This window comes from Ursus arctos, unplaced genomic scaffold (genome assembly GCF_023065955.2).
Source record: "Ursus arctos isolate Adak ecotype North America unplaced genomic scaffold, UrsArc2.0 scaffold_5, whole genome shotgun sequence".
NCBI classification, from domain to species: Eukaryota; Metazoa; Chordata; class Mammalia; order Carnivora; family Ursidae; genus Ursus; species Ursus arctos.
In genome coordinates, this window is record NW_026623067.1 from 14,905,839 (window position 1) to 14,931,918 (window position 26,080).

At 52.9% G+C, this 26,080-nt stretch overlaps 1 protein-coding gene across 1 annotated transcript in view; it reads left to right on the forward strand.

Annotated features, from left to right (window-relative positions):
• The window catches only part of COL23A1 (collagen type XXIII alpha 1 chain), a 309,734-nt gene that overhangs the window by 220,197 nt on the left and 63,457 nt on the right, over positions 1-26,080 (forward strand). The window lies entirely within an intron of this gene.

Genomic DNA, 26,080 nt, shown 5'->3' on the forward strand with positions numbered 1-26,080 from the left:
CCAGAAAGGTTTTCTCCACCCAAGTCCAGAAGTCCAGCTGGAGGCTCTCCCTCACACAAGGCCTGTGGGAACCCAGGAGTACTCAGGGGCCAGTAGACTCACATCTCCGTCTCACTCCAGGGCATAAGGGAATATAGCCTCGGTATTTAATGATTTCTCTCATTTCCCCCTAAACACGTATAGTTGGCAGTGAGTCAATGAGAGTGTATCTCCATTGCACAGCCGAGGGACAGCTAGGGACTCACTCCCCCACCCATCCAGCACCTTCCAGCTCATCGGCTCATAGCGCAGCAGGCCAGCAGGCCAGCAGGCCAGAAACAGATCAGACCTCTAGCTGTGCACTCTCTATACATGAATGAGTCGAGGCCGGGAGAGGGGCAGCAGGAAGCCTTGAGTGAATGAGATACCGATTGTGCCTTCCTCTGCCTGCAGGCCAGGGCAGGATCATTAACAGAGGCATAACATCTTCAACAAGGGAGGTGATAATCCTGCTTTGCCTTGAGGGCTCAGTTCTGCGAACCTTGCCATGGAGGGAAGGAACCTATTAGATAGGGCAAGGCTATCTAAAAGAGGCTTCCAGGGTGGCAGAGGGCTGTGGAATGCACGTCTCATGGAAATGCTCCTGGAAACTGGGGCTGTGCCTGTCCATCTCTTAGGGGCCTTTGGGAGGAGTGGTTGGGTTTGTTGTGTATGGTCCCCAGGGAGCATCTAGGGTTTAAGCACTCAGTGTCCATCAGACGCAAGTGACTGCTTGATCTGGTGTTAGCACGGACCCAGGTGTGACGAGCTCTGGGAGGAGTGAAGTGCTGCCCCAGCCTCATTAAGAGACCGGATGTTGCTTCTGGCTTGACACTTTCCAGGATGGTGTCAGGCATGCACGGATTTGCCCAAAAAGCTGCCTTTGGACCATAAGCTGCTGCTCCACCGTGTTTGGGGAAGCCTGTCCTTGCTGTCCGTCGGGCAGGCTTGTTACAGCTCCTGGTGTGCAAGGGGTGTGTTCTGGATGTTTGGCTGCTTTTGTTATCTCCCTGTGCTCCTTAGACATCATGGAAATCCGGCTCGGACTGGCCAGCCGAGGTATCACTGTCCTCCGGGCGGGCTGGTTCTGAGCCAGGTCCATCTCCGTGCCTGTGCTCTCTGCACCGTCCCACTGCCTCCCAGCTGGTCTGCAAGGAAGCTTCAGGACCATGGGCCAGACACGGACACCCCGTGGGTCCCGGGTATCAAAAGTCGTATGTAGTTAAGAGCATAGCCCTGGGGTGAGACTGCCCCAGTGGCACCCCCCCACACACCCCCAAGTGTGTGGCCCAGAATATGTTACTTCACCTCTCCAAGCCTCTGTCCTCAGTGGTAACCTGGGAACATGACCTGCCTGCATGTGACGATCCACGCAAGGCACTTAGCATCGTGCTTGGTAAATGTCAGGTATCCTAATTTCCCTTATTATTAGTTTGACTCTTCCATGATCCCAGGAACCCCTTCCCTCACTAAATAGTGAGGGTGGGGGATGGTGCCTGGGTGGCTCAGACGGTTAGACTCGGTTTCGGGCTTAGGGTGGTGAGATCGAGCCCAGCATTGGGCTCTGCGTGCAGCGCAGCATGGAGTCTGCTTGAGATTCTCTCCCTCTTCCTCGCCTTCTGCCCCTCCCCCTGCTCACATGCATTCTCTCTCATAAATAAATAAATAAATAAATAAATAAATAAATAAATAGGTTTTTTTTTTTTTAAGTGATGGTAGGGCAGTTGACAGTGAATGATGCTTTTGTGCCCAGAGGAAGAAAATCGGTAGAGCAACCCTAGTCTGGGCAGAGAAGGAGGCTCCAAATTTTGGGTGCCAGGGAGAGCCCCCTGCAGAGCCTCCCCCATCCCTGCGGAGGCCACGTACCCCTAGAGCAAGGGACAGTGGATCTGGAAGGAATTGCCCCCCTACTTCCTTCCCACTCCAGACCTCTGAGGAGCCTGGCAGCCAGCCCAGCTCATGAAAGGATCTCATGTGTTTGAATTTACTCTATGCTATGGCACTCATTTTAAAACTGGGGAGAGGCGATATCTGGACTTTGCCATGAAAGCCTGCCTCCAGGCTTAAAAAGTGGGTGAAACTGGGTCATGTACAAGACACACAAACTCAGGAGGGAATGGCTGCTCCTTCCTGGGGGCTGGCAGCACAAGAGGGGGTGCAGGGTGGTGGCTATGCTCCAGGATGGGCGGCCAAGGAGCCCTTCTCCCCACACACCCACACTCAGACCCCTCTGAAAGGGCTGCTCCCTCCAAATGAATTCTGCTGGTGAGCCAGGGACAGAGGGGAGACATCCACATGATTCCTGTGCCTGCCTCCCTGAGCCATTGGCTGGCTTTGGCAGAGAAGTACTTTTATTCTTTTTAAGTGCAAACCATGCCTCGGTAAAACAGAGGGCTTGGAAAGCCAGCTGCACCCAAGCTGCACTTGCTTTCGCTTTGCCTTCTTTTTTTTCCCCTTCTCTCCATCTACTATAGCCATTACCCCCCCCCATTTAAATTTTGTTTATTTTTAAAAGCATCATTAAGACAGAAATGAAGCAGGCTGTCCTGCTAGAGCTGGGTTCTCTCTTTTTAATTATGGAGGTGAAATTCACATAACACAAAATTGACCAGTTTAAGTGAACAATTTGCTGTATTCCATACACTCACAGTATTGTGCCACTGCCACCGCCACCCCTACCTAGTTCAAAAGCATTCTTGGCACCCCAGAAGGAAACCCCATATTCATGAACAGTCACCCCTACCCATGCCCCCACTCCCGGGCAGCCACTAATGTACTTTCTATCTCTATGGATTTGCCTCTTCTAGGCATGTCATATAAATGGGTGGCTTTTTGTGTCTGGCTTCTTTCACTTAGTGTAATGTTTTCAAGATTCATCCCGTCCTAGTGTGTGTCAGCACCTCGTTACTTTTTATAGCTGAATAATATTCCATTGTATGGTTATGCCACATTCTATCCATTCATATGTTGATGGACACTGGGGTTGTTTCCACCTTGTGGCTGTGGTGAATCATGCTGCTTTGAACAATCCTGTACGCGTGGTTTGAGCACTTGTTTTCAGTTATTTGGAGGTATAGACCTAGGAGTGGAATTACTGAGTTTTATGGTAACTCTGTGTTTTACTTTTTGAGGAACAGCCAGATTCCTTTAGATTTTATTGAATACCTAAATGTGTGTGCCAGCCTGTTGTACACTGAACGTTTGTGTTCCTCCCCAGTTCATGTGTTGACCTCCTAACCCCCAATGTGGTAGCATAAGGAGGTGGTCTTTTGGGAGGTGATGAGATTCAGAGCGTGGAGCCTCATGAATGAAGTTAGTGCCCTTATAAAAGAGATTCCAGAACTCATCCACCAGGTGAGGACACAGGGAGAAGGTGGCCATCTCTGAACCAGGAAGTGGGGTCTCACTAGACACCCAGCCTCCAGAAATGTGAGAAATAAATTTCTGTTCTTTAGAAGCCACCCAGAAATACCCTCTGGTATTTTTGTTATTGCAGCTCGAACGAATTAAGACACAGCCTACACCAGGTCCCAGCTTCATCTCACCCTCCTCAGAGCCCCAAAACTGTGCCTCTCTTGGCTTATTCTGCCCATGTCACAAAGGGCTTCTTTTCCCCATCAGCCTACCAGCTCACATGGGGCAAGAAAGAGCCCACAACCAGAGGGCAAACACAGCCACCTAGAAGGCAGGTGATTGAGCAATTCTTTGCATACTGTGGATCATTTGGAATTCTTTGCAAACATAGTTGGTGAATTATAGCTTCAATGTGATGAGTGAACTGACATTTTGCAATAGTTCTGCAAATTATTACAGTGTCTAATAGTAGTTACCAGTCCACTGGGCTTCTTACTGACCCTTCCCCTGGATTTGTCAGTCTATACTGACAAGCTGGGCAGAAACTCCTTTTTGAGCGCTCTTCTCCTCCCTAGGGAGATACTGAAGTTTCATATAGGATTGGAAGGGTTGGCAAATTCTAGCATGAGAGTGTCCAGATATTAAATGTAAACCAGACCACCCGCCCTGGCTCCGAGGTTCAAGAGGGAATAACCAGTGTGTGTGCCGAGGTTGATAGAATAAGTTCATTGAATAAGGGGGAGTCATGTGATCCTTATAAGCAGCCAGCATTCTTATTTTCCTTGCTCAGTACACCTGCTGAGGGGGAATATTCTTCCCATGACACTGGACAAAACTCCGTTGTGCCCCATGACATTCTTGGTCACCTTCCGTTCATCACTTTAAGTCCCAAAACACGGGTTTCATTGGGAAATTATATTGTCTATCCCAAAATTATTATGAACACATCATTTTCATTCAAAGGTCTTCAAAGTTTCAAAATGGGGCATCGCTCTGAAATCACACCTGTCATTTAAATAGAAAGCTTTTTGCTTCTGAAAATCCCTCTTGGTTGGCACACAACAGCTGGTCCTCAGGGAAGCATAAAGCTTACCTTCCCATCTTGCTTGTCCTGCCTTTGGTCGTGAACAAGCTCTGGGTTTAATCAGAGCCTTCCCACTCGCCAGGCTCCCTTGCCTTGGGGGGTGGGGAGCACCTCCAACTATGGAGGCTGCTCTTCTTGCCTTGAAGAAAACTGGGAATATGCCCAGGCTGATCCAGGCCCAGCGTGTGCAGAAGGCTTTGAAGTCAGCTGTCCTGGGTATGGGGTCTCAGCTCCTTCTTACTGAGTGTGTGACCTCAAGAAGGTCACCTGTTTGGCCTCCATCCCCTTTATCTGTAAAATGAGTGATGATATCCCCAACTCCTAAGACATCGATGGACAACATGGTTCGACATGTGTGGAAATATTCAGACAACAGTAGATGCTGGGCTCGTGTCATCTATTAGATTTATCGTTGCCTTCATTTGGAAGAGTGCTCGACTCTTGATCTCGGGGTCATGAGTTCGAGCCCCGCCCTGGGGGTAGAGATTACTAAAAATAAATAAACTTAAAAAAAAATGCATTGTTGCCTACAAGCAGATGGAAGGCAAATGATGAGCTCCAGGGGTGCTTTTCTAGGGCTGCATCCTCCCTTCAGATTTTCCACGTCCTAAGAGAAAACACAGGTTAGGAAAAGCAAACCGGGGTGCTGCTTAGGTAATGCTCCCCAGCTGGAGGCTGTCCCATATGCAAGTGGTAAATACCGTGGACCCCTGGGAAATGCTAACAGGGACATACATGATCCTATGAGCTCAGTTCAGTTGGGGAGCAGGAGACGTGGAGAGGCTGGCCGGTGCCTCCTGGTGACTCCCTTCCCGCCCTGCAGTAGGGAATCCTTGCTTTTGGGAAGACAGCAGGATTGGCATCAAGGGCATGGTCTTGGTTCAGGTGCGTGCCTTGGGTAGGCCATGTTGCCACTTGGTTCCTCGGTCCTAAAACGGGCATTAACACCAACTTGAGAGACAGCGTGAGGCTTCCTGGAGATTTGGCCAAAGCACTATGTCAGATGCATGCAGAGGTTAACAGATGGGAAGTGAGCCAGGTTACCGTTGGGGGGGTGGCCACTGACCCGCATCCCCACCCACCCAGGAGAATAGGAGAAAGGCAAGGTCTTTAGTTAAAGATGGAGGGCGGGGAGTCTCAAACTCTTCCCCCGGGGCATGGGATGGAGGACAGAGACAAGACCACACATTCCCATAGCTACTCCCCTAGGGCAAAAGGGAAAATCTCTCCCCAAAGGTATGCAGATGTCTTCAAGCTCTGGAAAGAGGGCTGGCCAGGGGCTCCCTCACTGGGCGGGAAGTCCAACTGCGCTGTTGTTACCCTCACAAACCCCCCCAGCCAGGTTTGGGGATCCCAGTGTCACCAAGGCAGGAAGAAGCAGGGCAGGTCTGCTTTCCCCATGCTGGATTCCCGAAACTAGAGACAGGTGCTCTCGGAGACCGCGGGAGCAGCCCACTGCCCATGCTTTCTGTAAAGATGAACGTCCTCCTGGTGCTGGGTTGGGGACAGAGAGGGCCTGTTGGTTAGAAGCACCAAGATGAAAGGACATAGAAGGGACTGGAGGAGCCCCAGCACTGGGTGCCTCAGATCCAGGATACTGGGGTGCATTTCACCAAGGACTTGGTCATCGGGGTGGTCTTAGAGGATGCGTGGGCATTCACCACACAGGGGAATGAGGAGCGAAAGTGTGGCTGGACGGAGAAGCAGCCTGGATAAAGAGCGCAGGAAGGGTCTGGGCACGCCGGGGTGGGGGAGGAGAGGAACCGAGAGCCAGGAGGAAACCAGGTTGCATTCCTGCAAAGGGCTGGAACTTGATCCCTTAGGCTGTAGTCACAAAGCAGCAGCCCCAAGGCAAAACTCAGACTGGAAGGTGTTGAGCTTCGAGGGGTTTTTTGGCCTGGAATTTTTTTTTTTTTAATGTGACTTAGCAATTAAAAATATGGGACATTTCAGGGGCGCCTCGCTGGTTCAGTCGGTAGAGCATGTGACTCTTGATCTCAGGGTTGTGAGTTCAAGCCCCACTCTGGGTGTCGAGATGACTTTAAAAGAAGGACATCTAAAAATATGGGACATTTCACATAAAAATCCTGCTTTCTGGTTTCTCTTAAAAAATGGAAGGATCTGGAAACAGTCGGTTGTACCTGCCCCCCTTAGGTATACCTGTCTCTGGGTGCCACAATCCCCACTCTTCCTTAATTGTCTCTGGAACCCTAAATTTCATATCCTTCACCATTTACTCTGGGGCTTCCATCCTCTTTTCTCCTAGTAAAGAAAGGCTTCTTTGAGGGGCGCCTGGGTGGCACAGCGGTTGAGCATCTGCCTTCAGCTCAGGGCGTGATCCCGGCATTACGGGATCGAGCCCCACATCAGGCTCCTCCACTATGACCCTGCTTCTTCCTCTCCCACTCCCCCTGCTTGTGTTCCCTCTCTCACTGGCTGTCTCTATCTCTGTCAAATAAATAAATAAAATCTTTAAAAAAAAAAAAAAAGAAAGAAAGGCTTCTTTGAGCCAACATTTCTGCCAAATAGCAAATATAGACCAAGAGGCCTGTCTCATCATTTTTTGCTAATGAGTCTGTTCCCTTTATCTATGGAACCCACTTGTCCCTGTAGGGCAGAGGGTTTGAAACTGCCAGGGAGTCACTGGATGAGTTTGTCAGGATCCATAGGTGCAGACAGCAGAATCCACTCCAGCTAGTTTAAGAAAAACAGATTCATTAAGGGATAGGAAGGAAGACAAAGCTTCCCTGAATGGCTTCCAGAGCCACCGCCGAGCCAGCCTGCCAAGAGCGCTCCTGCCGGATCGGGAAGCCTCCTGGAGGCTGCCAGCTCGGAATCCCGCAGCCTCTCCCTGCAGAATGAGAGCCCTGAGCCCCGCCTCTGTCCCCAGGGTACTCAGCTCAGACGGGACTGATGGGTGAGCTGTAAATCACACCTACCACTCGCCCCAAGCAAACAGGGACGTTTGTAACCAGTGTTGCAAGGTGACGCTAGGGGGAGCATTCAGAAGTGAAGAGGTTGACCGAACGTTTGGGGCGGCCGCCAAGGACCACTGACCACTCGAGCTCTGGGGAAGGGGGGGTGTTGGGGTTTGGGGGGAGGGGTCACCCAGCTGAGAGACCTAGCCAAGCCACCCACCTGGCCCAGGGTGGTCTTGGACCAAGAACTTCACACTTACGGGGAGGTTCCTGAGTTCCCCAACACAAAGGCACTGCTCATAGAAAAGACGGCCTCAGATGCCCGGAGCCTGGGGTGGTCCCTGGCAGGCCATCCGGGCAGCCTCCTGGCAGCTGTGCCCACCCCCCTGGCCAGGTGTCTTCACTGGGCTTGCACGTGCCTTCCTCCCGCCCCGCCCTGCCGGCTGGTCCCCTGCGGAAAAGCTGTGTCACTCTTGGGGAACTCTTTGTTCTCTTCGTGGAATTCAGAGGAAGGTTCTGCCAGCTTGGAGAAGGGCTCGGCTCTTTCCCAGCAGCTGATAACAGCTGGGATTAAAAGATGAAACACCGAGCAGATGTCCCAGCTCTGCCGGAAATCGAGAAGCCAAGGGTAGACGTCCAAACCCCTGTGCCCTGTGGCACTCGTGCCTGCCCTGCCCTCCTGATGGCCTCTGCATCCGACCTCAGAGCCCCACACACCTAAAGATCGCGCCTGATGGGGCACTATCAACAAGCCACAGATTCCCTGGGGAGCCACCTGCAGAGCCCTGGGGGCCCACAGCCAGGACCCCTTAAGAGAGCAGGGGGCTCAAGCTAGATTTTGAGTTCCAAGCCTCAGCCCCTGGCAGGCGGAGCGGCCTCTTTGATTTTGATTGCAACATTCCCTAAGCGCCTGCCGGGTGCTCCGTGCTTGAGTGGCAGATCTTACATAAGCCTCGCAACTCCCAGAACGTAGATGCCATGTGATCCTGGGCTTGCAGACCAGGAACCCGAGCCTCGGGGAGATGAGGTGAGCTACCCAGGGTGGACCTGGGATTCAGCCCAGGTCTGGATGGCTCCACGGCCTCCCTGTGGGACCCTTGCACTTTGCTCCCTGCTTTGCAAACTCTGCAGCTCTCTCTGCAAGAGAAATCCAGAACCTTCTAGAAGGTTCCTTTGGCCAGGAGGCATTCATCAGAGTCAATGACCACACTGGTACCCGAGTGAGGGGAGAGGACCCGGCAGCAGGCAGTACACTGTGACAGCTGAGTCTGGGCCCAGGCCTGACAGCCCTCTGCTAGCGTGTGACTGGGGGCAAGTCATTTCCCTACTGGCATCTGTTTTCTCATTTCATTTGTTGAACAAGTATTTCTGAGCTCCTGCTATATGCTAAGCCCTCGGAACTAAGACAGACAAGATCTGTCCTGTCACGGAGCTTACGTTCTCACAGCACCAAGACCTGTAGTGGGCAGGTGACAAGATGCGGTGACGGCACGGGGGAGCTGGGAGGGCCAGCAGACAGAGTGTCACTTGAGCTAAGATGACATTAAGCTAAGACCCCAATGACAGAGGGAGCCAGCCACAGGGAGGTGGCTTCCCAGGCCGAGGGCCACCTCCTCTGAAGAGGGACCGGGAGTGGGCACGTGGGAAGAGCAGAGAGAAGGTCCATATATGGTTCACGGGAGCAGGGGCTTTGGAATGAGGTCACAGGTGTAGCCCGGGGACAGAGCAGTGCAGGCCAAGGGGAGGCGCAGAGGAAGGCTTTGAGGGTTTGATCAGAAGGACACGCGTTGCGTGACACAGGAGGGAGTAGATGACGTGCCCAGAGTTGCTGAGAGGCCTGGGGACAGAAAAAGCCCAAGGAAGTCAAAGCCCACAGAAATACAGTGAAAACTCGTAATGTTCGGGGGAGGGACAGCGGTGGGCTCTGACATCGGCAGGACAGTGGGAGTCTCTAAGCCATCCTCCTGCAAACCCTGCCGAGCGAGGGCAGCAGGGCTGAGGTCAGGCTTGGAGGCCAGCCCACACCACCTGAGGGGCCCATTTGGAATAGAGGCTTTGTCCGGTTGTCTTAGAAATAGAAGCTGAGGGGCGCCTGGGTGGCTTGGTTGATGGAACGTCTGACTCTTGATTTCGGCCCAGGTCATGATCTCAGGGTCGTGAGATCGAGCCCCGTGTCGGGCTCCCCGCTCAGAGCAGTCTCCCTGAGATGCTCTCTCTCCTTCTGCTCCTCCCCCCACTCACTCTCTTTCTCTCTTAAATAAATAAAATCTTTTTTAAATTAAAGAAAAAGAAATGGAAGCTGACCCTGGTGGATTCTAACATCAGACACAGCAGATTTCCATCTTGCCTGGGTCATCCGCAGAAGAAATCAGATATGGTTGTTTTCACCTGGGAATGAATTTGTTTCATAAAATTTGGAATCATTTTGGCAGCAAAGTGTCGGGCAGGTTTGGCCTGACACTGGCAACTTGAAATTGGCCACCTGGCGAAGGGTTTCCTGCCTGACAAAGGGGCTTTGAGGCATGGGAGCTGACAGCCCTGGGGAGCCTGAGGTCAGATCCCGGACCCCCAGGGCCAGAACCGCCCAAGCGGGCTATGTTTTCCTGCACACCGTTTGGTTTTCACTGTCCTCAACCCATCAGTCCTCAGTCCTGCCATCTGAAGGCCCTTTCCACCTCTGTCTAGGCCCTTGCCTGGCTTGTGAGGCCCCATCGTCTCCCTCCTGCATGACTACACCAGGTGCCCACCCACTCCCCCAGCCTTATTCTTGCAACTCTGCTTCTAGTGAAATTCTAATCTTGGCCTCCACATTTTTAGTTTGCAAGACATTTTGTGCAAATGTTCTCTGGACATTCCTCCTGATCTTGTTTCATGGATATATCAACCGTTTCTTTGAACTTGCCTCTGCTGTTGTTGCTGTTATGGTTTCTGTTTTTTGAAAACCCACATCCTCTGAGTTGCTTTTCCCCACTTGTTTTGGCCTCTGTCTTTCATCCAGAGACTCTCTCAGATGTCTAGCACCTTTGGCTCGTTTCTCATGGTGGGACCTAAAAAAGCCAATTGACAGCTGCATGGACACAGATGGGGCTGGTCAACAGTGGCTTCCCAGGGGTGGGAGCTGGCTGGATCTTTCTCCTGGGCTCATCAGATCCCCTAGGATGAGCCCTCTCAACTCCTGCCTGGAAGCAAAGGCCTAGTTGCCCACGTCCTGGAGCCTTGTTGAGGAGGGAGCGGTGTAGGGGCCTCCGTACTCCACGTGTAAACTTCCAGTTAATGGTACTCCTCCCTCAACTTTGCCTGGCATTCTGCAGGCTATACACTGTTTTTCTGTCTCCAGAAAATAACACACACCCCAAGGCTGCTACCCAGCTCGAGGAAGGGCAACTGTCCAGATCAACTGTTCGTCTCCATTGAAACTGACTGTGCCATTATAACACGCAAGCAGCCATAGACAGTCCGTAAGTAAAGACATGGCTGTGTCCTAATAAAACTTTATTTACAAAACTCAGTAGTGGGCCAGATCTGGCCGCTGGACCATAATTTGAGACCCCTGGTAACTGGTTCCTGAGCTTTGGGTGTTCAGCATTGCAGGCTGGTTACTCCTGAGTGTTCCCCCATTGCTGGCTTAAATTTTTGTCTGTCCCATTTCTGGATAGGCAGTAACCCCTCATTGGTCTCCTTCCCAGCTTCCTAAATAATCCTGCCAGGGCGTCCTCTCCGGACTTCTTTGCCCTTGGAGCTCAGGGTTCTGGACATAGTAGAGATAAATGTATACAGTCATCTCCCATTTTTAACTACCAGGCAGGCTCCTTTTATTTATTTATTTATTTTTTAATAAGAAAAGGTCCGTCAGGTTCGTTCCCTCTTTAAGTGTCTAGAACTAACATCGATTGTGGTTGGTTTAGGTTGTGTCTTCACCTAATGATGCTTTTCTGTTTTGTTGGGTTTTTTTAAATAAATTCATTGAACCACATAATTAATTAATGTACCATGTTAAGTTAAAGACCTCTGGGAAGATTTAAATAGAAGATAACTCCGTCCTTTCTGATGCCCTGCAGGGGGGCTGCCTGCCGTGCTCACCCAAGCAGGGCAGTGTTGGGTGAGCTAGCTCCCAGAATGTTCTCTCCGGGACCATGGCCACTCTGCAGGATCCAGAGCCTGGAATTTGGCATGCGCGGTCCCTGCTCGGCAAGCCAGGTTCTCTTTCTCAGCCCCTTAGCCCAAGGCCAGGAGAAAAGAGGCAATGAAATAGCGGGGGGGGGGGGGGGGGGGGGGGGGAGGGCTTTGAGCTTTAGCTTCCTGGAGAGGGACCACAATTTATCTGCCAGGGATGTCCCATTAGCTCTAGGACTTGCGGGGTGCAGGAAGAACCCTGACCCAAGTCCCAAGCAGCCTGGAAACCTTCAGAGGGGGAGCAGCCAGGCCGGTCCTGAGGGTCACCCACTGGCCAATGTCTTCAGCAGGCTCCGCAGGGCTCCCTCTTCCCTTCTGTGCCACCGCTGCTCCCAGGCATCAGTGCCCTGCTCCCCCACCGCACCTGTCCGTCACGTGACTCCCCATGCCATGTCGTGATTGGCTGCTTGCGCATCTCCTCCCAGCTCCTCGGGCGCCCCCCCAGCGCCTGGCACCGAGAGCGCTAATGTTGGACGGATGCAGGAGCCAAAGGATGGCTAAACAGAGACGGAGAACTCGGTGGGCGGGCGAATGGGCGAATATCCAGATGGAGCTCTGATAACCTGGATGACCAAAGTCCTTCATTCAGCCCCACGCGATGTCCTAAGCCGTTTCTCCACAGAGCGCTAAGTGGATGGATGAAGGGGGGGCGGCGGCGCCTGGGTGGCTCAGTTGGTTAAGCGTCTGCCTTTGGCTCAGGTCATGATCCCAGGGTTCTGAGTTCAAGTCCCTCATCCGGCTCCCTGCTGTGCAGGGAGTCTGTTTCTCCCTCTGCCTGCCCCTCCCCCTGCTTGTGCTTGTGCGTTCTCTCTCTGTGTCAAATGAATAAATAAAACCTTTTAAAAAAAGAAAGAAAGAAAAGACGCGGGGGAGGGGATTGGAAGAAGCAGCATTAACAAGTGAGTAAACAGTGAACTCGATGAACGTCTGAGCGGACAGATGACCCGTGTCCACACGTCCACGGTCACCCCTAAGGGTGTGGGTGTCTGCGAGCTGAAGGAGTCGTTCCCAGGGTCCCAAGGAGGAGGGCTGGTGAGGAAGAATTCACAAACACTCTCTGTCTATTAAAAAAAATTTTTTTTTCTCTAAATAAACTTTGAATCCACTTCCAAGTATGTTTGGAAAGAGCAGAGATGGCTTTCATGAAGGGTAAATTATAAGTGCCTCATTCAGAGCTGTGTTTAGGGACCTTCAGAAATATACGCAGTCCCCGCAGCGAGCGCGAAAATGCGCAGGAGACAAGAAACATATGCCGGGTATGACGATGTCAAACAGGCTGACTGCGAGCATATGTGCTTTGCTGTCGATGGAATAGTCAGCAAGTGTTCCAGAAAGAGGCCTTTCCTGAAATGGAGGTCAATGAGAATACTCCCCCTTCTCATAAATCCTTGGGAAAAAAAACAGGCCTGTCTCCCACACACATGTGGCTAATTATCTGGGGGCTCAGGGCTCTCCCTGGAGAGTGGTGAAGAGCCGTTTCCCCGGGCTCCGTCTGCCCCAAGTGGTTTACAGCAGCCCTGGCTAGAAAGACCTTGCCTTTGGTCCACACATGGCCATTTTCCCACCCCCGTGGACAAAGGGGGACAGGCACAGGTGCTTAACAATAAAAATCGCATCTTTTCCTTTCCCCGTGCCCACCGGAGATCAGACCTGGACACAGGCTGCTGGGGGACACCCTAGAATCCAGAGCCTCTTTCCAGAGCCACTGGTGACCATCCACCTTGATCCAGTTTAGCTGGATTCGGCCTGGGCCTCAGACCTGGCTCTCAGAGGACCCGGGCAAACTAGATGTGGTCTCTGCTTTGTGGCGCTTGGGGGCTGGCAGAGCGACAGATGGGCGCACGGCTCCATTCCGGTGCACTAAGGACTGCAGCAAGTAAATAGCCCTGACCCAAGAGTGGGCAGCCAGCCAGGAAGACTTCCCAGAAGACAGTCCTTGTCTTAGGTGGGTCTTGAAGGGTGAGTAGGAGTTTTCTGGCAAGAAATGGGAGAAAGAACATTGGAGACGTGAGCAACACAGCTCAGGGGCCATGGTGTTCTGGCAAAAGGTGGGCCAGGAGTGATGTATAGAGGACAAGTCGGGGGTGGGCAGAGCAGGCCAGAGGGGGATGTCGGCTCAGCTTGGGAGGGCTTTGGCCAAGGAGCTCAGACTGTGTCCCGAGGAAGTGGAGAGCCTGTGGATGGCTCGAAAGGGAAGTGGTATGATCAGATCTGTGCCCTGACCGCCAGGTAGAGAATGAGAAGAGACGGGGAGCCACGGAGGAGGCTGTGACCATCGACCCAGGGAGAGGTGCTGGCATGGGATCCCGTAGGGACAGAAAGGGGGCGACTCTGGTTATTTCCCTTCTTGACTGTGATTTGGGGCATGTTACCTATCTTGATGCTGTGGTTCCACATCTGTGAAATGGGATCATAGTGTCTGCCACGTGGGGCTGTGATGGGGCTTCTGGTAAGACATAGAAAATGCCAGAACAGCCCTGAGGCGTGGTCAGCCACACAGAGCAGCACCCTGTGGCCTCTCGTATTCAGAGGCAGTGATCGGGAATCATGAGCAAATGCATCCACCCGCATTCCCGGGGTCCACGGGGTAGATAATGGTGCTATTCACAGAGACTGGGGATTCGGAGGGAGAAATGAGGTGGGGACGGGGAATGAGGACCTTGGTTTAGGCTCTTCAGCCAGTTTCCACCAGAACTGGTGAGGGACTTCTGTCCCAGCTGAGACTAACCCGTGGCTCAGAGCGTAAACTCTGGCACCAGACCACCCCGGGGCCAAATCCTGGCCTTGCCACTTGATGCTGTGTGACCTCAAGCCAGTGACTTGCCCTCTCTGAGTGCAGTTTCCTCCTCGATAGGTTGAGATAGAGGGTGGCTGTGCAAATTTCATAAGGATTGGCGTGACAGCTCAGAACAGCACCTCGCACACAGAAATGCTCACATTTCCTAGCAGTAGTAGGAGTAGAAATAGTCTTGGGTGGTTTATGAGCCCAGAACGGGTGTCCCAGGGTTCCGTAAACTCACAGCTTGACTCCAGCCCCCATCCACTGAGCATGCAGAAGGCAACATGGCACCATGAAGAAACACGTGAGGCTTGAAATATTTTGTAGGAAAGACAATGATGTTTAAAGAGAGATGAAATCAACTGGTTTCCGAGTGTGTTTGCTGGACCAACAGCTTCCCCCAAGAACTTATTAGAAATGCAAATTCTTGGGTCACTCCAGCCCCACTGACTCTGAAACGGGGGTGGGGCCGAGCACCCCGAGCACTTTCGAAGGTAACCCCAATCCTCCTGCTTCCACGCAGCAGGACAGGACCTAGGATGGCAAAGGAGCTGCATGAGTCTGGGGACACCCAGGGGTCTCTGGCCAGACAACAGCATGTGAATAGATGGGAGAAGCCCCAGGCAGAACCCGTTTCTTATTTAAAAGAAAAAAAAAAAAGGCAAGTGCTTTGGAATTAGACACAGCTGGGTTCAAATCCCAGCTCTGCCACACACCAGCTGTGTGACTTGGACAAGTTCCTTCTCTCTAAGCTTCTTTTAGTTCATCTGCAGGGTCAAAGAGCTGTCATCTTCTTGGCAGGGGTGCTGGGCACACTTCCTGGCACATGGCAGGTCCACAGGCAGGAGCCCCCTTTCCTGCTGCCTGTGGCATCCCAACACTCCTCCAGAGCTCTGGGAGCAGCCAGAGCAGCCGTGACGTCTCCCCATTGCAGAAGGCTGACTGAGAGCTGTGCAAAGGCCCTGAGGTCCACCTCCTCTAACAGCATCACACTGGAGGGTTAGGATTTTAATATCTGAATTCTGGAGGCACAGATGTTCAGGTTATAATGATGGTGTGACACGGGTGAATGCTGAAGACATTACGCTAAGTGAAATCAGCCAGACAGCAAAAGGGCAAATCCTGTAGGATTCCACATTAGTGAAATATCTGGATATCCAGAAAAGACAAGTTCATAGACAGCTTAGACAGCTTAGATTAGAGGTTCCCAGGGGCTGGGGAAGGGGGAATGGGGAGTTCATGCTTAATGGGTACAGAGTTCCTTTTGGGGCGGGAGGGAAAATTTCGAAACCAGATCGTGGTGATGGTGTCACAACATTATGAATGTACTTAATGCCACTGCACTGTAGGGATCTAAAAGGCAAATTTTATGTTACATATAATTTACCACCATTTAAAAAAGTAATATAATAACGAAATGTGGAAGACACATACAATAGAATAGATTGTTCAGCCTTAAAGAGGAAGGAAACTTTTTTTAAAGATTTTATTATTAATTTGAGAGAGAAGTGAGCACAAGCAGAGGGAGCAGCAGGCAGAGGGAGAAGCAGGCTCCCCAGTGAGCAGGGAGCCCCAGGAGGGGCTCCATCCCAGGACCCTGGGATCATGCCCTGAGCTGAAGGCAGACGCTTAACCGACTGAGCCACCCAGGCGCCCCAAAAGGAAGGAACTTCTGACACATGCTACAACCTAAATGAACCTTCAGGGCACTAGACTAAGAGAAATAAGCCAGGCACAAAAGGACAAATACTGTATGATCCCGTTCCTGGGATGGACCTGGAACATAGAGACAGAGGGGGGACTGGGGGCCGCCAGGAGGGGGGCTGGGGAGTCAGTGCTTAATGGGGGCAGAGTTTCAGTTTTGCAAGACCAGAGAGTTCTGGAGACGGATGCTGGTGATGGTTGCACAACAGTGGGAGCGTTCTTAATGCCGCTGCACGGTATCTTTAACGATGGTTAAGATGGTGAGTTTTATGAGCATTTTACCACAATGTTTTTTAAAGATTTACTTTTTTTAAGATTTTATTTATTTATTCGTGAGAGACCGGGGTGGGGGGGGCTGGATAAGAGGCAGAGGGAGAAGCAGGCTCTCCGAAGAGCAGGGAGCGTGACATGGGACTGGATCCCAGGACCCTGGGATCACGACCTGAGCCAAAGGCAGATGCTTAACCGACTGAGCCACTCAGGCCCCCCTTTATTTATTTATTTTGGGGAGAGAGAGAGAACACAAGTGGGAAGGCAGAGGAAGAGGGAGAAGGGAGAGAACGAATCCTCAAGCAGATGCCCAGCTGAGCGTGGAGCCCCGAGCCGGGCTCGAGCCCACGACCCTGAGATCATGACCTGAGCCAAAACCAAGAACCAGGCGCTCAACCCGCTGTGCCACCCAGGCACCCCTCCCACCATTTTTAAGAAAGTAAAAATGTTTAAAAGTAGAATGTAATATACCAGCAGCATGGAGTGAATTGTCTGGTATGTGAATTAAACATCTCAGTGAAGCTCTTTAGACAATAATGCTGCCCCAAACCCAGCTGGACACAGTGTGGCTGACCATCCTGGGGCCAGGAGAAAGAGCTGCAGGTGTTGGGGTACCAGGGCCTGCCCGCCCCCGACCCTCTGAGTGTGTGGAGATGGCAGGTCCCAGCTCAGCACCCGTGTGACCTCCCAGCCCCCCGAAGGGCCCCACAGCGCTGAAGGGCAGGGAGCCGCTGCTGCTTGTGAGGGATGGGGCTGCTGGGGGACAGTGGCGTCCCCTCTGAGCCGGACAGACTGGGCAGATGGGGGCCGGGGAAATCAGATCCAGCTGACAGTTTCCAGCGGGCGTTTGGGCCTCAGCCTGGGGCTCAAGAGGAACAAATGGTGAGTCACTCGAGGCCCCTTGGGAGTGTGAGTCAGTGGTGCAGGGAGACCGCACGGGCCTGGTGTCCTCTTGGACCAGGATGCTGAGAGCAGCCTCTCAGGGACCCCACGAATTTTCCCGCACCTCTGCGGCATGTAGTCTCGGAAGCTGGAGCGGGTGCCTCAGACTTGAGTCCTGTCAGCAGGCCCAGGCTGTGGGGCCATTTGACTTTGGGAAGCCCTCTTCCCTCCCCCACGCTGTAACAGGGGACACTAGTGTGCTCAGCAGGGAGCCTGCTTCTCCCTCTCCCGCTGCCCCTCCCCCTGCTCAGGCTCTCTCGCTCTCTCTTATAAATAAAATGTTTAAAAAAAAATAAAAAAAGAAAACAGAAGACTCTCACAGAGAGTCCCTGGGGGCAGGGCAATCTTAGACAGTTGTCAGGAAAGGTGTCCAGGAAGCACAGCAAGGAGGCAGCCACGTAGAGATGCAAGAGCACCCCAGGCAGAGAAAACGCCTCGTGCAAAGGTCCTGGGGTAGGACTAGGCCTGGCAGATTTGAGAAGCAGAAGGAAAGCCATGTGGCAGAGGGTGGGGGGTGAGGGGGAGCAGGTGGTACATAAGCAGTGTTGAGAGCCTCCTTCTTCCCTCACGGGCTGCCCACTGGAGTGACCACCCATCCCAGTTTGCCTCAGACTGCCCCAGTTTTAGCACTGGGAGTCCCAGAAAAGTCCTGGGCACACTGCAATGGTTGGGTCATCCTAGTGCCCACCTGCCCCCCTTATTTACTAGATGCAGAAGTTGAAGCACCTTGGGCCCTGCTGGGGGCCGGCACGCCTTTCCCTCCAGAGAGCTTTGTTCCCCTGTCCCGGGGAGCCAGGAGTCCACGGTCCAGGGCCCCTCGGATCAGGTCGCCTTGGGGCAGGTGGCTCATGCTGAGTGGCCCGCTTTTTTCCTGAGCCTCCATGCTGGCCGCATTCCAAAGACCTCCAGGTGCCCGGCCTCACCTGCTCTTTTCTAGAACTTTCTGCGTGGCACAGGGCGGGGCTTGTAACCTGCAGGTTATGAGGAATTCTCATGAAAATCACAGCTCCCATGAATAGCTTTCAAGTTAAAAATGAAATAAAACGAAATAAAATAAAAATCTCTTCATTCTCTGAAAGCAATAAATCCTGGCCTTCATTAAGTTCGGAGTGATACCCTGGCCCATGTGTCAGTGATTAAGGCTTTGGGGTGCATGGGGAGTTGAGGAATTTGGTATATTTGGGGGGGTGCTGGTTTCTGTGTGCCTCTCTGGAGTCTGTTCTCCAACAGGAATGGGATTTCAGGAGATGATAGGCTCTGGAGAAGCTGACCTGCATGAGCACGGATCTGGGTCCAGCCGAGCCCTGGTCACCCCGAGCGCTCCCACCCAACACCAGCTGCCCACAGCCGGTGCCCCCGGTGTCCTCGCCACCTGCGAGGCACAATTCCTTAGGATCCAATACCTTTCTTAGCCTGCACTCAGCTCTTTCCATAGGCAGGGCAAGCTCCACCTTTTGAGAGCCCAGGAAGGTCCTTCTCCTTTTTTCTGGAGGCCCTCCCTGCACTCCCCTTCCTTCTGGTCCAGGCCAGCAGGCAGGTAGGGCCTCTTCAGCCTTCAAGGATGCTCTCATGGCCTTGAGCCCCGTGAGAGGGAAGTACCATGGTGTGTCCCGGCCCCTCCGAGGGGCTTTTCACCCTTCTTGTGAGTTTGCTTCATCCTTTCCATAGCCTGAGCCACGGGCAGCGGGGAGGGGGCTTGGCCCAGCCCAAGGAATGGCCTGTGACCGGGTGGCCCCAGCATGGGGTACCCATGTGCCCTACAGCTGTCACTCCAAAGGATCCTTCAAGAAGTGCCTTGAAGTCTCTGGGATGAGACACACATCCCTTGACCAGAAGCCCTTCCGTGAGCCCCGTCACTCTATTCCAGAAACCATCCAGCCACGGTGTGCTTCTTCCCGAGTCCTCCTTGCTCTTGTCTCTGGATGAGACAGTCCATATTTTTAGCTCTGGTGCCTCAACCACAGTCCATTTCCCCGAAAATAAGGCACCGAGGAGGGCAGCGTCGGTGCCCCAAGACTCTCGGCTCCTGACTAGCCCTGTGACTTGGACAGGTCACCTCCCTTTGGTCTCCGTCCCTGTTCATACCTGCATCACTGAGTGATGAGCAGGATTAAAGAGATAACAGAGTCACGCAGTGTGTCACCTGCAAGGCTTAGCGGGTGGCAGCAGGTCGCCCCCTCCCCGGGCTCACTGCCCCCACCTTGCGGGCCAAGCACTTCCTGCGGGGACCCTGGGTCCGGTGCGCCAGCAGCACGAGTCATAGGTCCAAACTCCTTGATCCTGTTTTAAATGCTTTATTAAGGCTGCTCCTGACTCAGGGAAAGGAAGGAGCCAGGAAACAGAGCCTGGCACTTCGGATGGTGTGAGGAGGGCATGCTGGGATCCGGCCAGAGTCAGTCCAGGCCTCCGGTGCTGGGGGCAACATGTGGCCTTTTAATTCACTATTTAACTCGCAGACCTCTGAGAGCCATCCCCGGGCCCCTTCCATTGTGTGTGTTTCCTGTATTCTAAAAACGATAATAATAACAAATGCCAAGAAGGAGTTCTGGAACCCGTGGACGGTTGGGCACCTCTCACCTCCAACGAGCATCTCCTCGTGCGGGAGGCAGGCAGCAGGGGTTGGACACGCACGCTTGGGGTCTACACTGCACGGCCCCACCTACTACGGGCTGTATGACTCAGAAGATCAGTTTATCTCTCTGCGCCTCAGTTTCTCCTTCTATAAAATGGGGATGACAGTGGTAGCTTTGCTCTTAGGTTCGATGTGAAGAGTAGATGGGTTAATACTTGGAACCGAGATTGGTACCAACCGTAAAGCAAACCATGAATGGCATTGCCTCCCTATTGCTTTTATGAAACACCATTGGGGGCCTTCGGGGCTGTCTGGTACTATCAACTCCTTTGGAGAGACCAGCAGGGTCCACTTTTGAGGCCCTCTGTGAATGTAAGGTTGGGGTCCTCCACCAGCCCGCCCTCCCCCAAGATGGGCCCTGTCCATTCAGCCACTGAATGGCATGGTATCTAAGTGGGCCTGCCCGGTCTGGTCATGGGGACTGGAGGAATGTGTCACCAGCCTGGACACACCCCAGTCCCAAACCAACATTTGCCCTACCACCCCAGCAGCCTGTGGCCTTGGTTTTCCAAACTGCTCCGGAACCGTCCAGAAAGCAGCAGGGCTCCCCGTAGCGTGATGCATGGTGGAGACTTTGGGGACAATAAACTCCTGCTGGAATGAGCGGTATTTGCTGAGTAAGAAGCTGTGATTTTAATTCCCGGAGGACAACATGGCCCTCAGTGCCAGCCAAGTTCAAGCAACCTGCCAGCTGGCCAGCTACTCCAGGCGGCAAAGCCCCTCCAGGAGGGCCGTGGCCCCCAGGCCCTCCCCGAGGTGTCCACAGGACGCACCTGCCCCCCACTCTTGCAAGGGACGGGGGGCTTTGTTAGTCCAGGCAGGAAATGAGCAGGGAGAACATTCCCCTTCCCCCGAGCCAGAGTTGCCAACTCCAAGGTTGGTCTGAAACTTATAAAACAAAATTATCTGGGGAGATGTTTTAATGACCTGGTCTTAGCAGCTCAAATCCAGGAATCTCTCCTGCCTCCTCTGCCCATCACAAACCCCCACGATGGCCCCGGGGCCTTGGGCAACCGCAAGGAGCTCCAGACTGAAGGTCCGGGGCATTCAAACCACCTGACCCCTGGGCTCGGGAAGACGGTCAGAGAAGGGGCCTCTGATGCCCGTGAGACAGGCCCCATCCTAAGGCTGCTGGAGGCTCTGGACGCGTCCTGAGATGTTAAGGACTCGGCCTTGGTCACAACGACCGAGGAGTTCAGGGGACGTGCACTGGAATCACACAGACCTGGGTTCGAATCCCTGTTCTGCCATCTCCTCACTGTGTGACCTGAGGGATGCCACCGTCCCCCATGACTACACAGTGCCAGATTCTCATTGGACACCCAGTGGTCATCAACCACGCCGCCAATGACATTTCTGTGGTCTCTAAGAGGCCAACCTGAGTTCGCAGTCATGCTCCAGCCCTTGGGAGCTGAGAGCCCTGAGAGCATTCCTTTTCTTTGTTTTAACTTTGGTAAAATCCACACCACGTAAAATTCACCATTTTAACTGTTTTTAAGTGTGACAATCCAGTGGCATTAGGTACATTCTCAGTGTTGTGCAACCATCACCGCGGTCTGTTTCCAGAACTTTTTCATCCTCCCAAACAGAAGCCCCATCCCCCCCAATCCAGCCCCTGGCACCCACCCTTCTGCTTTCTGTCTCTCTGAGTTTGACGACTCCAGGCACCTCGTGTAACGGCGATCATACAGTATTCACCTTTTTTGCGACTGGCGTATTTCACATAGTGTGACATCCTCACGCTTCATCCGTGGTGTGGCATGTCTCAGAACTGAATCATGAGCCTGAATAATATTCCATTGTGTGCACACAGCACATTTTCTTCGTCTATTCTCCCATCCATGGACCTTTGGGTTTTTCCGCCTTTTGGCTATTGCCTCTGGCAGCATTTCTTGACGTCTCTGAGCCTCCTTTTCCCCAGTCTTGAGGGAGAAGAGAGCAGGAAGGGATTAAAGCACTTTCTAGAACTGTGTATAGATTCAATAAGATGAATTGCACAAAAGCCTCTGCCCCAGGAAGCAGCATGGGAAGGGCCGAGGACTGGGTGACCTGGGGAACACGGGGGCCTGGGCTAGATGTCCCCCACATGCCCGGGCCGTAATAAGGCAGACGTTGCTGGAGGAGGAGTCCTGGGGGAGGTTGGTGCCAGGGAGGTTTGAGGAGGCCACCACTGTGAGAGCCACCTCCTCAGGCTTCAGACCTCCAAGGGAGCCTGTTGGATCTGGTCAGTGCGTGCGTTCTCCAGCCCAAGCAGAGATGAGATTTTTATGAGTTAGAAATGGTTCCATGTTGTCTGGCTTCGAACGGTGCTTGAGAAAACCACCGTCCTCCGTGGTTACTTACTGGGCAGACGGTCATCACAGGCATCCGGAGTCATTTCGCAGCAAGCTGGAGCCCAGGCTGCGCCTGAAACCTCAGGATTTCTTTGAGAAACCCCATCCCCAGGCCGTGCAACTCCTGCATCCCGGTCCCCAGGCAGACCATTAGGAGAGACATGGAAAACCCCAGACTGGCCTTCCATCAGGACTCAGACCCTGCCCACAAAGTCACTGACTCGCAGCTGTTGTGTCTCAGGCTTTACCCACCCTGGGGGACACACAGGAGCCTGTTGTCATCAGGGCCCCGAGTTCTGAAGGCCCAAAGGCCTGTCCAGCCAGTTATTTCTTGGGATCCCAAATAGGCATCACTTTTGTGCCCCCAAGTTGGTGTGTATGCCACTAGCTCTTCTATTTAACAGTTCTGCATGGCAGCTGTCATTCTGCCCCCCCTAAAATTCCATCCGCGTGGGTTCAGAACCTAAGGCCCAGAGACGTTGAGTAACCTGCCCCAGGTAAACAGGTTCCGTATCAGTCATGTCTTTCCCCTCCTCAACTGCCACTGCCTGGTTGGTGTCTGTTGCCCACAGCTTCTGGAAGGACACCTCACGATGCCCCTGTGGCAGCTGGAGTCTCCACCCTGTACGGGTCCCATGCAGCGGTAGGGAGAACAGTACGATCCGGCCTTCATCACGTGCAGATTTTCCAGCTGGAACTGTTTTCCCGACAGCATCCTTGGGCAAGACCTGTCCTCCCCCTCAAAGCCTCAGTTTTTCCATCTGTACATAGCAGGCCAGTCGGGACCTACTCCCAGATGCCTTCCAGGGCAGCCTGAACGTCTGAGTGTGTGCTGGCAGTGGGAGAGGTTTTCCCACTGGAGAAGGGAAGGGAAAAAAGAAAAACGGTGAGGAGTAAGTTCTGGGGCAAACCGCTGAGCCAAGGGCCTTCTTTTGCCTGTTAGCACAGACGGTTGACCAGTTGTCGATTTGTGAGTTGTTCACACTGAGGCGTTTAGTATCTGGTTTGGATTGGCCTGGGAGAGGGTTCAAGAGCATCAGGCACGTTCTCTTGTGCTACCTAGGCCCTTTCAGTTGGGAGTCCTGTCCAGCCCCCTCGATGCCCAGGGATACCCAGACCTTGCCCCACTCCAGGCCTGCTAGGAACTTCCCCAAAGGCTCTGGGAGGCGGGGCACCGCACACTGCCTGAACAACTGCTCGCCTACGAGCACCCCACCTCGTCGGGCCCTCTGCCTAACCATGCCACCCAGGAGAACCACCAGATAAATCTATTCGTTCAGCCACCTCAGTGAAGGCAAATGTCTTCATCTGGCTTGAGTTACGCAGACAGAGCATTTTGCAGTCGTATCCAGTAATGACCAGCAGGAAACCATGGTGTGCTTTAGCTTTCAGACCCAGGAAGAGCCTGGCTTACTGTCCCACTTGTGGGTCCCTTTCCTGCCATGTCCGTCACCTCAACCTGAGGCCCAAGGCAAGCCATCTTGCTGAGCCCAGCATGAGCTTCTGTGGCTTGGTGAAAACCTGGAAGCCAGGCACCAGCGCCCTGGGCCTTGTGAGTGAAAGTGGGCCTTTTCCCTCCTACAAGCAGAGGAGAATAATGCTGTGTGTGCCAGGGGGGTTCCCGTTCCCACACCCTCACTCTCCCTGAAAACAGATGTGCCCAGAGAAGAGAAAGGACCTAACACCAGGCCAGCTGCACCCAGGAGCTGGGGAGGAGACCAGGATGTATGTTTTGGCCACGACGGGCCTGAGATGTTGGTGAGATCCACAAGGAGATGTTAGGTTGGCAGGTGGCCGAGCAGCGTGGGCTCAACTGAGGTCATGGACCTGGAAGTGTTCCATAACCTGCCAGGGTGAGGAACTGTTGTCTGTTACGAGAGTGCCAGAATCTTGGCCGTGCCAAGTCAACATGGCCCGTGAGCGATTCCAGCACAGAACTCAAGCTCTGCATCCGGTATCGAGGAAAAACAAGGGCCATGTGACTGGCAGGAATTTCTATGCTCAAAACTCAGGGCTGCCTCGCTTATATGGTCAAACGATCTTCCACAAAGGTGCCAAGGCTACCCAGTGGGGAGTAGACAGTCTCTTAAACAAATGGTGTTGGGGAAACTGAATATCTGCATGTGGAAGAATGACATGGGGCCCTTACCTCACACCATAGACAAAAATTAACTCAAAAGGTTAAAAAAGCAACAAAAGCAAAAATAGGCAAATTGGATTACATCAACTTAAAAACTTCCAGGCAGCAAAGGAAACCATCAACAGAGCGCAAAGGTAACTTACAGGATGGGAGGCGATATTTGCAAACCACCTGCCTGATAAGGGGTCAAGATCCAGAATACGGAACTCTGGCCACTCAACAACAACAAAAATCCAACGAAAAAACGGGCAACGAAGAGACATTTCTGCAAAAGAGACATACGCATACAGATGGCCAACAGGCATATGAAGAGGTGCTCAACATCACTAATTATTAAGGAAAGGCAAATTAAAACCGCAATGCAGTATCACATCATACCCCTTAGGGCGGCCACTACCAAAAATAAAAATAAAAATAAAAAATAAATAAAACAGAAACCAAGTGTCAGCGAGGCTATGGAGAAATTGAAGCCTTCACTGGTGGGAATGTAAAATGGTGTTGTCAGCATAGAAGACAATACGGAGGTTCCTCCAAAAAGTAAAAATGGGATTACTGTGCGACCCAGCAATCCTGCTTGTAGGTATATATCCAAAAGCATTGGAAACAGGATCTTGGGGCGATAGTTGGACACCCGTGTTCATCCCAGCGCAATTCACAATAGTCGAGAGGTGGAAACAACCCAAGGATCCATCACCTGACGAGAAGAATGGATGAAGAAAGCATGGCGCGTGCATAAGATCGCCCCCAGGCACCTGCCAAGGTTTTAGGGTGTAACATAGCACCAAGGGGCCCCCTCCACATCCAGAGGAGTCCTTCTTCTCTCTCTCTCTCTTTTCCTTAAAGACCCTCCCTGCTCTTCTTTCAGGACTCTCCTGATCAAAAGTCTGGAAGTGCCATGGACCTGGGGCTGCTTCTGCTTTTCTTTCCCATCCCAATCCCTGGGCTGGGGCGCACAGTGACTGCCCACTTGAAACCAGGAGAAAGGAAGGAAAATTCATACACTTGAACTTTTTATTTATTTTATTGAAGATTTTCTTTATTTGTTTGAGAGAGAGGGAGAGGGAAAAGCAGGCTCTCTGATGAGCAGGGAGCCTGATGTGGGGCTCGATCCCAGGATCCCGGGATCATGACCTGAACCGAAGGCAGACGCTCAACCGACTGAGCCACCCAGGTGCCCCACATGAATTTTTTAGTAGACCATCCTGCCTCAGACCTGGTTCATGGCCAGCCTCTGCCTCTCCCCTGTGGTTGTTCCGGGGTTTTGGAGGGAAGTTAAGATTGACTTTTATAGAAAAGAGCAGTTCCTTGTAATACAGTCCAAGCCTGTGGATCTGCCGCCCCCGGGGCCCCACCAGGCCAGCGTGCAGTGGGTGGGCACCATGGAGGGAGGGTGCCACGTGCATCTCAAATGTCTAGTACGTACACCTTCACTTCTGCACACCTTTTCCCCCAGCACCTGAGAAGACGTCCCCCAGCTCGGGGCTGGGGACTGGTCGGCATTCTCCTTCTTCAGCGTCATGGTCGCTGGGTCTGGGGACCACCGTGGGCAGAGCGGGGAGAAGGTGGAGGCAGGGGGGTCTGCATCACAAATTCAGAAAGGCTTCAAAACCTGCGGACGGAGGAGGTTGCACATTGGTGTGGACCCTAAGTGCGATCAATCACGAGAAATTCATGAGCAGCTTCCCCGGGCTGTGGGCGAGGGGTGTGTGGAAGGTTCTAGCAGGCGGAGGAGG